The sequence below is a fragment of the Uloborus diversus genome, chromosome 9, assembly GCF_026930045.1.
Source record: "Uloborus diversus isolate 005 chromosome 9, Udiv.v.3.1, whole genome shotgun sequence".
In the NCBI taxonomy this organism is placed as follows: domain Eukaryota; kingdom Metazoa; phylum Arthropoda; class Arachnida; order Araneae; family Uloboridae; genus Uloborus; species Uloborus diversus.
This window is the reverse complement of record NC_072739.1, coordinates 81,798,463-81,812,071: the sequence shown is the minus strand read 5'-3', so window position 1 is coordinate 81,812,071 and position 13,609 is coordinate 81,798,463. Positions and strand designations below refer to the sequence as shown.

Sequence of the window (13,609 nt, the reverse complement as noted above, 5' to 3'; positions counted from 1 at the left end):
TCGGTTTGTTTTGTTTTTTCTAATTTATGATAATTATTGAAATAAAAAACATGCTTTCGGGCAAGCAGGTATACCTGATTTCTTTATATGTTTTGGCAAACGTACTGACTTAGATTTTCTATTTAAATATGATAAGTATAAGTCACAAAAGTTATTTTCATGACGTCAATTAGCTAGTCTATTGATTCAATCAATTATTTCTTTGTTTTTTATTAACAAATGTGCTGACTTAGTGTTATCCGGTTTAAATTGAAATTCTAACTTAAAAAAAAATTATACTGGCAGTTAGCTAATCAGTTGATTCAATCACTTATTATTTCATATTTGACTGAAATATATACCAAATCACAACTAGTTAAACTTACCCGCTTTAACCGAACAGTTTACCCGCTTTCGGGCCCTCTGATAGTGCAAAGCGGGTTTTTCGAGTGATTGTAATGTTTGATTATAAATAAATATTGGGTTTGAAATAATGCAAGAATCACTTCTTATTTTAAAGTTCACGATTCCTGCTAGGAAATGAGACCAAAAAATTTTCGAAAAGCTAAAAACTACAATTTTCGATCGTTCTTCCTTAACCAACCCGCTTTGGGCCACTCTCCCCTAAGTACGGACCAGTAGAAAAATTGCTAAGAATTAATTCCCCCCCCCCCTTCTCCAGAAAAAAGAAGAAATCCTTGCACGTACATAAGGGAGGGGGGGGGGAGTAAAAGAAAAAAAAAAACGTGACTGATACTACATTAAATCTCAGTTCACGAAAAGAATTCCTGAAGTACTTCTTACAATTACCGTTTACAAGTTCATAAATATCTTCCTGCTCTAAATATATTTTATTTCCAACCGGAGCATAACTTTTCTTATGTGCGGAGTTCCGCTTTGACGTCATTGTGACGCAATTTTGTTTAAATCTTGAATCAAACCCATGAAAAAGAAAATAAAGCAGTTAGAATGAACCACGGCTAGTTGGCGGCTTACCCAACGTTTCTTCAGGCGCTTAGATTACATCTGTTTTACAGTAGCAACACTGGATTGAAACGAGTTAAATCGAAAGCTGAATATAAATAGGTGATACAAGATTTAATTTATGAACAGTGGGTATTTTTGTGACGCTGTTTATTTCATTGAGCCTTTCATTCTGAAAATAGAATGTAATCTGCTGGCAATTATATTAGCATGTATAAGGTTTATGTTCTGTGGGATGGGGTCATTTTGATAACTTTGTTTAAAATATTGTTCAAGTTGCAATGTATATCCACTTAGTTAATTCTTTGATCTCAGTAAGATTAATTTGGCACATACGTTTCGGAAATTTACTAAAAGAGTGATTACAAAATCAGAGTAAACACTTTTGAAGAAAAACACGGTTTCTAGCTAGAGAAAAAAAAAGCTCCTAAATGTTGTTAAGAAGGCTGAAAATGTTGAATGAATATCCTAAAATAGTTAAAATAACAGATTGTAAATAAACAAATATAAATAGTAAAACTTCTGTAAGAGGATCAATTGAAGTTTACGTCAGAAAACAAAATACGTTAAAATTTAAACATAAATACATTGTCGCAGTAAAATCTCTTTAAGAAGATGAACAAAGGCAAGGAAACAAAATGTGTTCAAAATAATGAGCAAAAAAAAATGTTGCTTCAAAACTTTTTTAAGAATACCAATAAAGGATCTAATCAATAAACAATACATAAAAAAATAAATAATGATAATAATACACTGTAAAAAAAATTCCGAAACGTTACTGGTTATCTCCGTGGAACGTTTCGAGATTTCACGGGTTTTTCAACTATTTCCCCGTAAAATCAAGTGTCTTTGCGAAAACGTTTCCTGAATTGCTACAACTTGTACGAATGCAGACTATTCATCGTTGTGAAAACCAGTTTTAGCTACCAGTTTAAAGATTGAGTGAGTGTGTTTATTGAGTGTATCGGCTTTAATTCGATTGGTGCTCATCCAAGTTGACTATAAGCTTTCGATGAGAGTGAATAAGTCACTGGATAACTTCAGCATTGCAAGGCAAGAACTGCTGGCAAGAGTTCTGCTGGCTGCTGGCTCGGTTCTTACTTGCAATTCTATCATACCTTTGGCCATGGTTTTCTTTAATGTTTCTGGAGCTTTCTTGGTAAATCAGGTAGGTTCTAATATTACATTAAACATACCTAATTTTCCTTGAAGGTTTCCGAAAAATGACTGGCTTTAACAGGGGAGCTTTCCCAATTCTTCAGAAAGGTTACTGAATTTTAGTGGAAAACGTTCCTGGTTTTTCAAGATGTGTTATTGGCAGAAATTGGTCAGATCAGCTGCCTATTATTTTCCAGGAACGTTTCTGAATTGTTTCTGCAGTGTAAAAATAATAATGAATGATAAAAAAAAATACTATACAGTAAAACCTGCTTAAGATCAATAGGGAGAGTGGGGCTAGAAGTTCCGTTTTTCAAGCAAGCTCAATATTAGTTATGAAAACGTAGTTCTAGAATTATTATTCTGAAATTAAAATATAGTAATATGTGCTCCTATGATGTAACAACTGTTTTTTGTGCAGTATTTCGCAAGATTTTTTTTATAATTAACTTTATTGTACTAAAAGTCAAAAAGGAACAACTTGCCCCTTCTTGGGGCTAGTTGTTCAGCGGGTGGGGCAAGTTGTTCCGATATTAACACGACGAAGTTTAATGATGATGGTTTCGAGATGAACATCGTTTCGAGACAATTAATTTGTTAAAGGTATAATTTGTGATAGAAAAAATAAATTTTGATTAAAAAGAAGTGTTTAATTAAAGGCTAATAAGCAATACTGTCCGAATAATCAGATGTTTTTTTTTTTTAACTTAAAACTAAATTTATTTTACATTTTAGCATTGATAACTTGTATTTAAAGTCTCAATGATTGCCTTTTAAGTACAAACACATATATCAAGGCACAGTTAATAAGTATAGTAACATTATAATATATTAACATAGTAAAAAATGTAGTAAGAATAGAATAATTCAGAAAACTAAATAAAATATTTAACAACTTTTGTAGCAAATAAGCTATGATAGCAAGTTCAGTCTGCAATCCTAACAGAAAACTTTTTTTGACTATTAACTGGTACGATACTTTGCAGACGATCCATAAACGAGGTTAGTGCAAATGATAACAATGAATTCCTAATTACTCGCAGGCGGATATTGTTATTGCTATTGTAATGTGTTTATTTATGGTTTCTTTCTTTCTTTATGTATTTTTGTGTTCATAAATTACTGAATATAGAAAATACTCATTTTAACTTAACATGTGCAAGATCTATTTTTAGACATTCCGATTTCTTTCTTCCCCTTTTTTCCCAAAGACATCAAACTCTCCCCGGTCACCGAAACCTGACTAGTTGAAACCCGATTTTTTTCATCTACACTCCATATGCCTGTAAATGAGTGAACGAGCCAGTATTGCTAGAAAAAATTCTCCTGCTTTACACTTATTTTTTTTTATAATTTACACCTCCGATAATGAGAGTCCTACACAAATTTGATTAGGCTAAACTCATAAAAAAGCAGCTGCAGTCTCTGGCTATCATAACAGCCAAACAGGTAAAGCCTAGACAGATCCACTTGCGTAGGATATGACCTGTTTAATGAAATATCTGCCTTGTCTGAGCAATTTTGTCATGTTTTACCTCTCTGGCTACTTTTTTAAATCACCGCAAGGTGGCGCAAAAAACAAATTTCGCAAATTTCATGTTTTCATATGAAAGTATGAAAGATATTTTGATTCATATTTTGATCTTCAAAAATTTCATATTCTTCTATCTGTCTATAAGAGAGCGACCAAATATTTTCAATGAATTCCCGGTGAGAGTCGACGTTCTCCGATTTATATAGTTCACGGTAACGAATATATGTATATATATAATCATTTATATGTGTTTTTGTTTACTACAGAGATAAATAGGGGCAAGGAGTTCCTTGGAGCTAGTTGTTTCCTCGGAACAACTTGCCCCACAAAGAAGGAACAACTAGCCCCACAAGCACAAGTTCTTGAAAAAATAAATTATCGGTTAGATAACGAAACGTAAATCGTTTCAGCGCAGTATTTTAGAATGCACAATAGATATTTGTACAAAAAACCAAAGAACTAAACTCTACCATTTAAATTTCGTGAAAAAGACCAAAAAATTCAAAAACGAAAATATTTACATAAGTGGATCAGCTATGCACGTGCTCAGATTTTAATATACCGGACGCCACTAGCTTGGCTAATATGGCAGCCATCAGTGCGCTGCAACATTCCATTTTATCAGATACTTACAAAATACATTTATCTTTTTTTCTTCATTGAGGTATTTCAAAGGGAACAATTTACCCGCGGAACTTTTAGCCCCGCCTTCCCCTACGCCCTCTGTATGACGTTATTTGGCGAGCCCATATTGGAGGTTCTAGCCAGAAAACAAAACATACATCTTAAGGACTTCCGTATCGTACATTGAAAGTAAATAAATACATAATTGTTAGTATGCTTCATATTTACTTAATAATAAATTAAGTGTAAGTTTCACAAGAGACATTTTTAGGGTCGATAAAGCAAGTAAAGTATTTTCTTTCATTCAGATCTCAAATTGTTCTGTTGCATACTGCTATTTAATATTGCTATTCGTTATCTATCTGCCTATGTTATGCTAATGCCTACAATCTGCCTATGTTATGCTTCAACAAATGTTGCAGTAGATTTTTCGCGGTAAGAAGATACTCATTATGTGAGGATAAATAAATAATACGTAGAAATAATGTTATTTCAATTAAGTGAGGCACACATTTTTAATGAACGTTATACGAGGGGGACCCAAAAAAAAAACGGATGTTTGCTCTGAAATATTTATTTATCAATTTATTGACAAAATTTCTTTTGTCTCCTTCAAAGTATTCACCTTTGAAGGAGAAAAGAAGAAAAGAAAGTGAAGCAATACACTTGTCATTGTTTTTCTCCACCGTTCGAAGCTCCACTGGAGCTCTTCAACTTTGATCACATTCAGTGACTTCTGCAAAGCAGTTTTGACAGCTTCTACACCATCAAATCGCTTCACTTTCAGAATTTTTTTCATCCTCGGTAACAGAAAAAGATTACAGGGGACTAGGTCTGGCGAATACGGGGGTCGAGGAACGACTAGCCACCCCTGAGAGGCCAAGTAGCGGTTAATAGTGAAGGCCGAATTATTCCTTATTGGGCAATTTTTGTCCTGAGCGGACGGAGCGTTATCATGATGAAGGAACAATTCACCTGATCGCCCGCACGAGTTCCAACTCACTCCTGTTTCTCCTGAAATTTTGTCAGTCATAAAACGATGATTCTCGTTAATTTTTTGGAGGATTTTTTCAACGTTTTCATCATTTCGAGACGCTGAAGGGCGCCCAGAACGAGCATGATCTTCAGCACTCATCTCACCACGTTTGAATCGCCCAAACCACTCGAAAACTTGTGTACGGCTCATAGCATCGTTCTTGAAAGCTTGTTGAGGCATTGGGTAAGCTATTCCGTTGCCAACTTTTCAAGCATGAAGCAAAATTTCAAGCGAACTCTTTGTTGTTTCAAATCTGCAATAAAAAGTTCGCCGGCGGAAAGCAATAAGACTTGAGAAAAGCAACACTATGATCAGACGTTATCAACTACACTGATGCCACTTACACAGCTGTTTTATGAAGGTCTCTACTTGAGCCATCTAGCCGGAGAACATTCCAATACATCTGGGATCGGCTGCGTGCAATTAGTCCGGTTTCTTTTGGGTCCCCCCTCGTATACTTGTTTGTGATAGGCTGGCAAGAAAATGAAATTTTTTTCTCCCGAAATAGCAATTTTTTGTTGTGTTTTATCAATCATATTTTATAGGGTTACCACATCTATTGGAATAGAACTGAAAAAAAAAATCGTCAAGTATTGTACAGTTATCCAAAAAGTGTGAAAACTATTAAGAAAGAATTTTACCTTTTTTCAAAATAATTCAGCCACTTATGGTAACTTTGAAAAATACGAGAAACGTTGTGTAATATTAATGAGAGTAGTGCGACCTTAAAAGAGAAAAATTAAATTTCTGAAGATTTAAAAGCTCTCCATTTTTATTTCATAAAATCACAAAATTTCTGTCATTATAATATTTTGATATAGTATTATAATATAAAACGAGAAATTTCTACAGCTGGAAGGATCGGATTACAAAATGAACTGCGATCGGTTTCGCCAACTTATATTTTAAAATAAAAAGGAGAAAAAAATTTTCATAACCTTGCCAGCAATGCAGCATTGAGCCTTCAACAGTTCTTTTGAAGGAACATGAAGTGGTGCATAGTAACTAACAAAAACATGAAGTGGTGCTTTAGTTAATCCACAAGGCCCAAAGAGTCTCCAAATAAATGTACTTTCGAAAAAGAAAAAAACCCCACTTATTGCAACTATTATTTTATTCAACGTTTAAAAAATAAAGAATATCAAGGTGTTCTTACTTTTGTTCTTTTTAATAAATTCTAATGAAAAGGTCTTTGAGAATATTAAAAAGTAACAACTATACAAACAGCAGTAATGACTTTACCTGCAGTACCTTATATTCTTGCTAATATAAGTGCTTTTGCACTGATTAATTCAAAAGAATGAAAAGCAATTCTTAAGGTTACGTGGAAGTTACTCTGAGCAGATAGCAAAAATATTCAGTGAGGTAACACCATCTACAAGGTTCCAAAAATAGATATCCTCTTAAAATTCTTTCTCCATTACGTTTTAAAGAACACTGTAACAGTTCCGAATTTCAAACGGAAAGTTGGTGCTGATCCAAAAAGGAAAAATGTAACTCTGTCTTTTATGCTTTATTTTGCTCTCGGAGAAAAATTTAATCAATGCTAGATTTTACTCAATGATTGAGGAGTAGTATTCTTAGCTGCAGATTCAGATTAATAGTATTCCTCTCCTTCTGTCATTCAAGAATGCTTGTTCGTTTAATTACACATGCAAAAAAAATTCAAGCTATGTTATTGTCTTTTATCAGCCCTTTGATTACCGATCCCTTATAAACTAGATCGGGAAGCGTGCCGCAGTGTACTTTAATATTCCTATTAAAAGGCAGAACTTAGAGTTTCTCATTTAATCGCCAAAGGTAAAAAAATACATTCTTGTGCTCTCATTTCATGCTGGCATTTGCAAGCGAAGAACTTGCCTCCCCTCTTAGGGGTGTATGTACCATAAAAATAGTGATACACCATAACGTATACAAATGATCAGTAATAATTTAATTAACAAAGTTATTTTGTTTGGAAATGAAGCAATGGATTACGGAATACCATTTTTTTAAAGAGTGTTCGTGCAAAAACAAAATCCTGCTAATGCCCACATCATGTATTAGAAAGCCATGCCATTGTCATCACACTCATGGCCAAGCGGAAGTAAACCAGAAGAATAGGCTTTTTATCATGTTTTAGAAAACCCTGCTGCTGCCATCAGACTCTTGACTCAGCAGTAATGAGCCAGAAGAATACACTATTTTTTATCTTTTATTACTTATTAAAAAAAGTCATGCCATTGTCGTCAGGCTCATGGCTCAACAGTAAAAAGCCAGAACATGCCTTTAATCATTAATCAGAAAGTCATGCCATTGTCATCAAACTCATAGCTGAGTGGAAATAAGCTAGAAGAATAGGCTTTTTATCATGTATGAGAAAGCCCTGCTACTGAAATCAGACCCTTGGCACAGCGGTAATAAGCCGGAAGAATAAATCTTTTATTATTTGTTAGAAAGTTATGCTATTGTCGTCAGGCTCATGGTTCAGCGGTAACAACCGAGAAGAATATGCCTTTTATCATTAATCAGAGAATTATGTCATTGTCATCAAATTCATTGCTCAGCGGTAACACACTAGGAATCTCCTCCCTTCTCTTCCCTCACCTGGGCTGGATTTCAGGTATTCCAGACATTGCTTTGAAAAGCAATGCGAAGCCACCTTTAGAAGTTCTCCAGGAAGACACTCTTCGCCTAAGTTGGTTACTCTACAGCGAAAAATACCTTGGAATAAGTTTATCTCAGTAAGCCTAGCTAAGACTTTTGCACCATCTTATACGACAAAACAAACCAGTTACATACAGGCTTAAAAGTTTATTATAATAAGAATGTTTACTGGAAATTCAACACTTTCTGGTTGAATCTCCTCAAGAAACATTCCAAGTTCTAACATTTAAATTTACAAAAAAAAAAAAAAAGAAGAAGAAGAAAATACACCATTTATTGCTCAAACCTCTTATCTTACATTGTTTTTAATCTTAACTCTCCAAACATCATGATGCACTACCCGATAAAGGAAAAGATCTTATTTCCGTTCAGTGTATATTTACGTTGAAAATTCCTTGAAACGCAAAAAACAAACCCTTTCTTCACTAACACAAAGATTCGAGAAAATAGAGCGTTTAGAGAAAGAAATAATTCATCGCAGAGTTCCGAAGACAATGCATCGCACGGTTGCCAACAGAGAAATCATGCCACTTGAGCAGTTGCCAAGCTAGTTTTCTCTGCCGAATGTACTCCTGCATGGGAATAGCACCTGCATTCGACGATTTCAGTTTTTCTGTTTTGGCAGACGTGAACTTCACATTTCTTAACAATGAGTTGTTTGTTTGAACAACGTATGTTTAATGTCAAATGTCTGGGTTAAAAATCAAATGTGAGATGTTGTTAAGATTTGTTCTTAATTTCTGAATGATCCTTGACAGATTTTCTGGTTTGTAACCATTGGTTAAAAGTATTATGCTCTACGATAGAGAAATAGTAAAGCGATAGATTTTGGGGTGTTAATAATGTGCATTAAAAATTATTAAATCACTCAAAGTCATAACATAAAAATTCCATTCTTGTTTCTAAGTCAGAGTACATCTCTTAGCGCGGTCCTGACAATAATTTTGGCCCTGAAAATGAGATGGAGATTGGTGGACGTAAAATCTGTAGTGGTCACAACGTTCTTGAATTCTGGAGGTACTGAATAATGAACTACTCATCCCCTAGTCTGTATCAAAAAGGCAGATGTGTCTTGAGAACCCATCCAACCATGACCTCTGGAACGGAATGGGACTATTCGGCGCGGCCGTTTCGGCGCCGCCGTTTTGGCACGGCCGTTTCGGCGCGAAACCCATTTCGGCGCCGCGTTTCGGCGCGACCGTTTCGGCGTGACCAATTTCAATACGAACTGTTCAAAAATCGAAATTGTCTGCATACAAATATGCCAAACATTGCTTCAAAATTCAAGATATCTTTTGTTTTGTAAAAAGTTTTATGAAGTAATAATTTTAAAGATGTATTTTGTTTTCTTTTTCTATTATTAGTTGATAAAATATAAGTTTAAAAACATCTTCATAATTTTTCGAAGTAGATAAGTTAGGAGACAGCATTGACATTTTTCTATGAAATTTAAATATAAAACTCATTAAATTTAAATTGAATTTTTTTCGTTGCTGATCATTAATTTGTGCACTTGTTTAAATATCTTTTTTGTAAAAAATTAAAAACTGTCAACTAATAATAGGATGAATTTTTTATATTTGACATTGGAAAAAGTTAACGTGTTGAGAAAATGACCCGTAACCCTGCTCTCTATAAAGTTTTAAGTTGAGTAGCGTGCTTTGAACACAGGATAGACAAGAAAAAAAAAACTTATAAGACTACAAGATACAAATAATATTTATTATGTAAAGATTATTATTATATATTGCTTTTAGGTTTCATAAAGACTAATATAATGAATAAAAATATTTTAAACTTTTTTAAATTAAAATAAAGTACTTTGTGTCTTTTTAGTTCCTGTAACTGTTCTACAGCACTAAACTGTCGATTAACTATTTGGTAACAAAAAAAAGCAATAATAAATAATAATAATAATAATAACACTTTTTAAAAAAAGTAATTTGCAATAAATTTATAAATCAATTACAGAAAAATACTAGTGTTTATATAGAACTAAATTTCAAAAATAAATGATTTTTTAGTCAATAAAAAAAAATAAACATTGCCTTAAATTTACCTTGATGTCCATACATGTGTTTGCAATAGTAAAGTCGATCTTTTTGGTTAGTTTGAAAAGTGTTTTCATGTGAAGAAGATTTATGAAAATATTTCCAATAGCTGCTACAACAAAGAAGTAATCACCACAGAAACACAAAATGGCTCAGCATTGATTAAAAAAAAAATTAAAAAAAAGACAAAATTAAACAAAAATAGGACTGGCACTGGCATTACTTGCTATTTTTTCAAGATACTTTGCTGTATGTTATCGGAATAAAACATACGTGGATCACATATACCCCCTCTTTCCCCCGCACTGTAATTTTTAAAATAAATTTTAACTAGCCTCTAGAGCGCCAAATTTACATACTTCTTCCAGAAATCTTTTTACTTCTTCGAACTAAAATTTCTGAAATTCACAAAGTTCAGAATGCAAAAATCTGGCGCCGAAACGGTCAGCGCCGAATCGGCCAGCGCCGAAACAGCTGCGCCAAAACGGTCGCGCCGAATCGTAACAAACCCCCTCTGGAATGAGTGATCCTGGGGGTGTTAAGGTGTTTTAAAAATCCCTCTCTTTACTTTGAGGCACTTTTATTTTGCATTTTTGTTTCCTTTCGCACATTCCCCTCTCATTACCCCAGTTAGTTATTGTTATTGAGATTTTAGATTTTAGACGCTAACAAAAACGTTGAAAAAGTGTACTCTTATACTAAATAGTTATAGGTAAGTGCCATTTACTATACTATACTTTGAAATGACACAGTATAGCTTCGCATATCGTTCTTCTCAACATACTTTGAAGTGAATTTTAATTATATGTATGTTCTGTTCTCTCTTGTTTACTATTTTGCATGCGCTGTGTTAGCATAAAAATTAATTTTTTGAGTCTGCGGGGGCCAACAATCATGAGGGTGACTATAGCACTGGCAAAGGCTTTGCAGGTGTTGATAGGTTTTATGTAAGAGATATGTTTTCCAAAGCTTCAACAGCCAACCAAGTACATGAACTGCAGCAGAAGATGGTTGTCATGTTTCTAGACTAGCGCAGGTTTTTTTTTATTGCACTTTCATTCCTATATTCCCGATAAAAAAAATCCTTGTCTCTTAATTTTTGTCTTGAAGAACTTTCTTCGTGAACGCTGTCTTTCAATATTCTCAATGAGAAAAACTACCAAATAATCACGAAGCACAAAATAGACATTACGTTCACAGAAAATAAAGCACCCCGATGGGAGGTCACGGGAAGTCACTGTGACCTCTCAAAGATTTCCTTATTCGGCAAGATTTGCCTGACGATTCAGCAAAATTAGCATCATTCGGCAGAATTTGGAGTTCTATTCGGCAAAATTATTATCATTCGGCAGAATTTGGAGTTCTATGTGGCGAAATTTGGAGTTCCATTCGACAAAATTTTGAGTTCTAATCGGCAAAATTATCATCACTCGGCAGAATTCGGAGTTCTGTTCGGCTAAATTGTCATCCTCGCAGAATTAGGAGTTCTATTCGGCAAAATTATCATCATTCGACAGAATTTAGAGTTCTATTCGCCAAAATTGTCATCATTCGGCGAAGTTTAGAGTTTCATTCAACAAAATTTAAAGTTCTATTCGTCAAAATTATCATCATTCGGCGAAATTTGGAGTTCTATTCGGCAAAATTATCATCATTCGGCAGAATCTGGAGCTCTATTCGGCGAAATTTGGAGTTCCATTCGACAAAATTTGGAGTTCTAATCGGCTAAATTATCATCATTCGGCAGAATTTGGATTTCTATTCGGCAAAATTATCATCGTTCGGCAGAATTTGCAGCTCTATTCGGCAAAATTATCATCGTTCGGCGGAGTTTGGAGTTCCATTCGGCAAAATGAGCATCTTTCAGCAAAATTTGGCAAATTGAGATTTCCCGCCCTCCCAAAAAATCAAGTTCGGGGAGTACCTGAAAGCACCCACTACACAAATCTCGACTTAACTTGAATAAATGTAACAGATATCTTTAGCTCGCAATGCACGATCACGCAGCAGCGTTAACTAACATGAAAAACTAGGTCATACAGAATATCTCGTTCTCTTTCAGACTCTCTCTCGCGTTCTAACTAAATCCTATTGACCTCGATCACTTCTTGTTAACAACTGAAGGCCACTCAGTGACTCAGTTGACAAGCAGGCACTCTCCGTGAATCGTCATTGGCAAATTCTAAACATTTAAATTAGGTTCAATTATTTCAAGCAATATTCAAATTATACTCAAAAAACATTTAAAATAAACTAGATTCTTCCAAATTTGGTACCTTGCAAAATAAATAAACGAAACCCGAATATATTTTTCTTGACACATGAAATAATGTCAATTTATGAGGAATAATGTACAGTATAAAATGAGAATTGTAAAAAAAATTCAGCTGTCGTCTTCGTATTAGAACGAGAACCAACTTTGAAATTTCGAATAAAAACCTATTTTTTACCACATATTTTTGATCAGCATTCAAACGCCATTTTTGTGGAATTTTTTCAGCCATTGCACTGTAATCAAATAGATAAAAAATACGCTTCACAACGTTAAAGTGTTTTCCGACCTTTTTACTTACAATAAATGATTGCTGCATGCGAACTATTATGGATGCAGCATGCGTTTTTTATGTAAAAGTTAAAAACATCCCAACATTAAAAAATTGCTTTATATGGATCATAATACTAATTTGATAGTTTTCATTAATCTTTACTAATAATAAAGCTGAAAGTCTCTCTGTCTGGATGTCTAGATCTCTCTGACGCACAGAGCGCCTAGATCGTTCGGTCGATTTTTTATGAAATTTGGCACTAAGTTAGTTTGTAACATGGGGGTGTGCATCTTGAAGCGATTTTTCGAGAATTCGATTTTGTTCCTTTTATATTCTAATTTTAAGGACATTTTACCGAGCATATTATCACAACGTGGAAGATTAAATTACGAAATTATCATAACGTGGAACCGTAAAATGGGCGAGCAAATGAACATAACCAATTGGCAAGAAATTCATCATCCATTATTTGTAAATATGCAAGCGAACCAAATGACCTTTTAATTTTCTACTACGGGTAAAGCCGTGCGGGTACCACACACTAGTTTGAAAATAAATTAATAATTTAAGGAAATTTTGGTATTGCCAACCGAAATTTCAGTTTCAAATATTAAACTTTTTTTTTACTATCCTCAACAAATATTTAGCCACCATTTTGAAGTCATACATTATGCATAAATTTGTACTTCTTTTTCAGAATTCAGAAATCTAAACGAAACTTAGTATTTCGTCAGAAGTTACTGAAATTTGCGTATTACAATGCGCAATATCTGTCTATTTTAAAAACTTGATGCTTTTTTTCCCCTTTCAGTGCTTTATAAAATTTGACCCTTAAATTTACACGTTTAAAGTAATGGTGTCATCTTTGTAAAAAACTAGATCTAATAGTCAGAATGCCATCATATTTCGTTTAAGGCAAATTCGAGCGTTTTAAATTCAGTTTTGCAGTTAAGAAAATGCGTTCCATTTAAAATTTTGAAGTTTGTTTTTATTTTGTTACGAATCAGGATTTTGTTTCTTAGTTTAAAATCTTATATGACTTTTCAGGAAT

At 33.9% G+C, this 13,609-nt stretch overlaps 1 protein-coding gene across 1 annotated transcript in view; it reads right to left on the bottom strand.

Annotated features, from left to right (window-relative positions):
* LOC129230348 (alanine aminotransferase 2-like) overlaps nucleotides 1-13,609 on the bottom strand; it is a 73,628-nt gene that overhangs the window by 54,165 nt on the left and 5,854 nt on the right. The gene's annotated exons all lie outside the window — the stretch shown is intronic.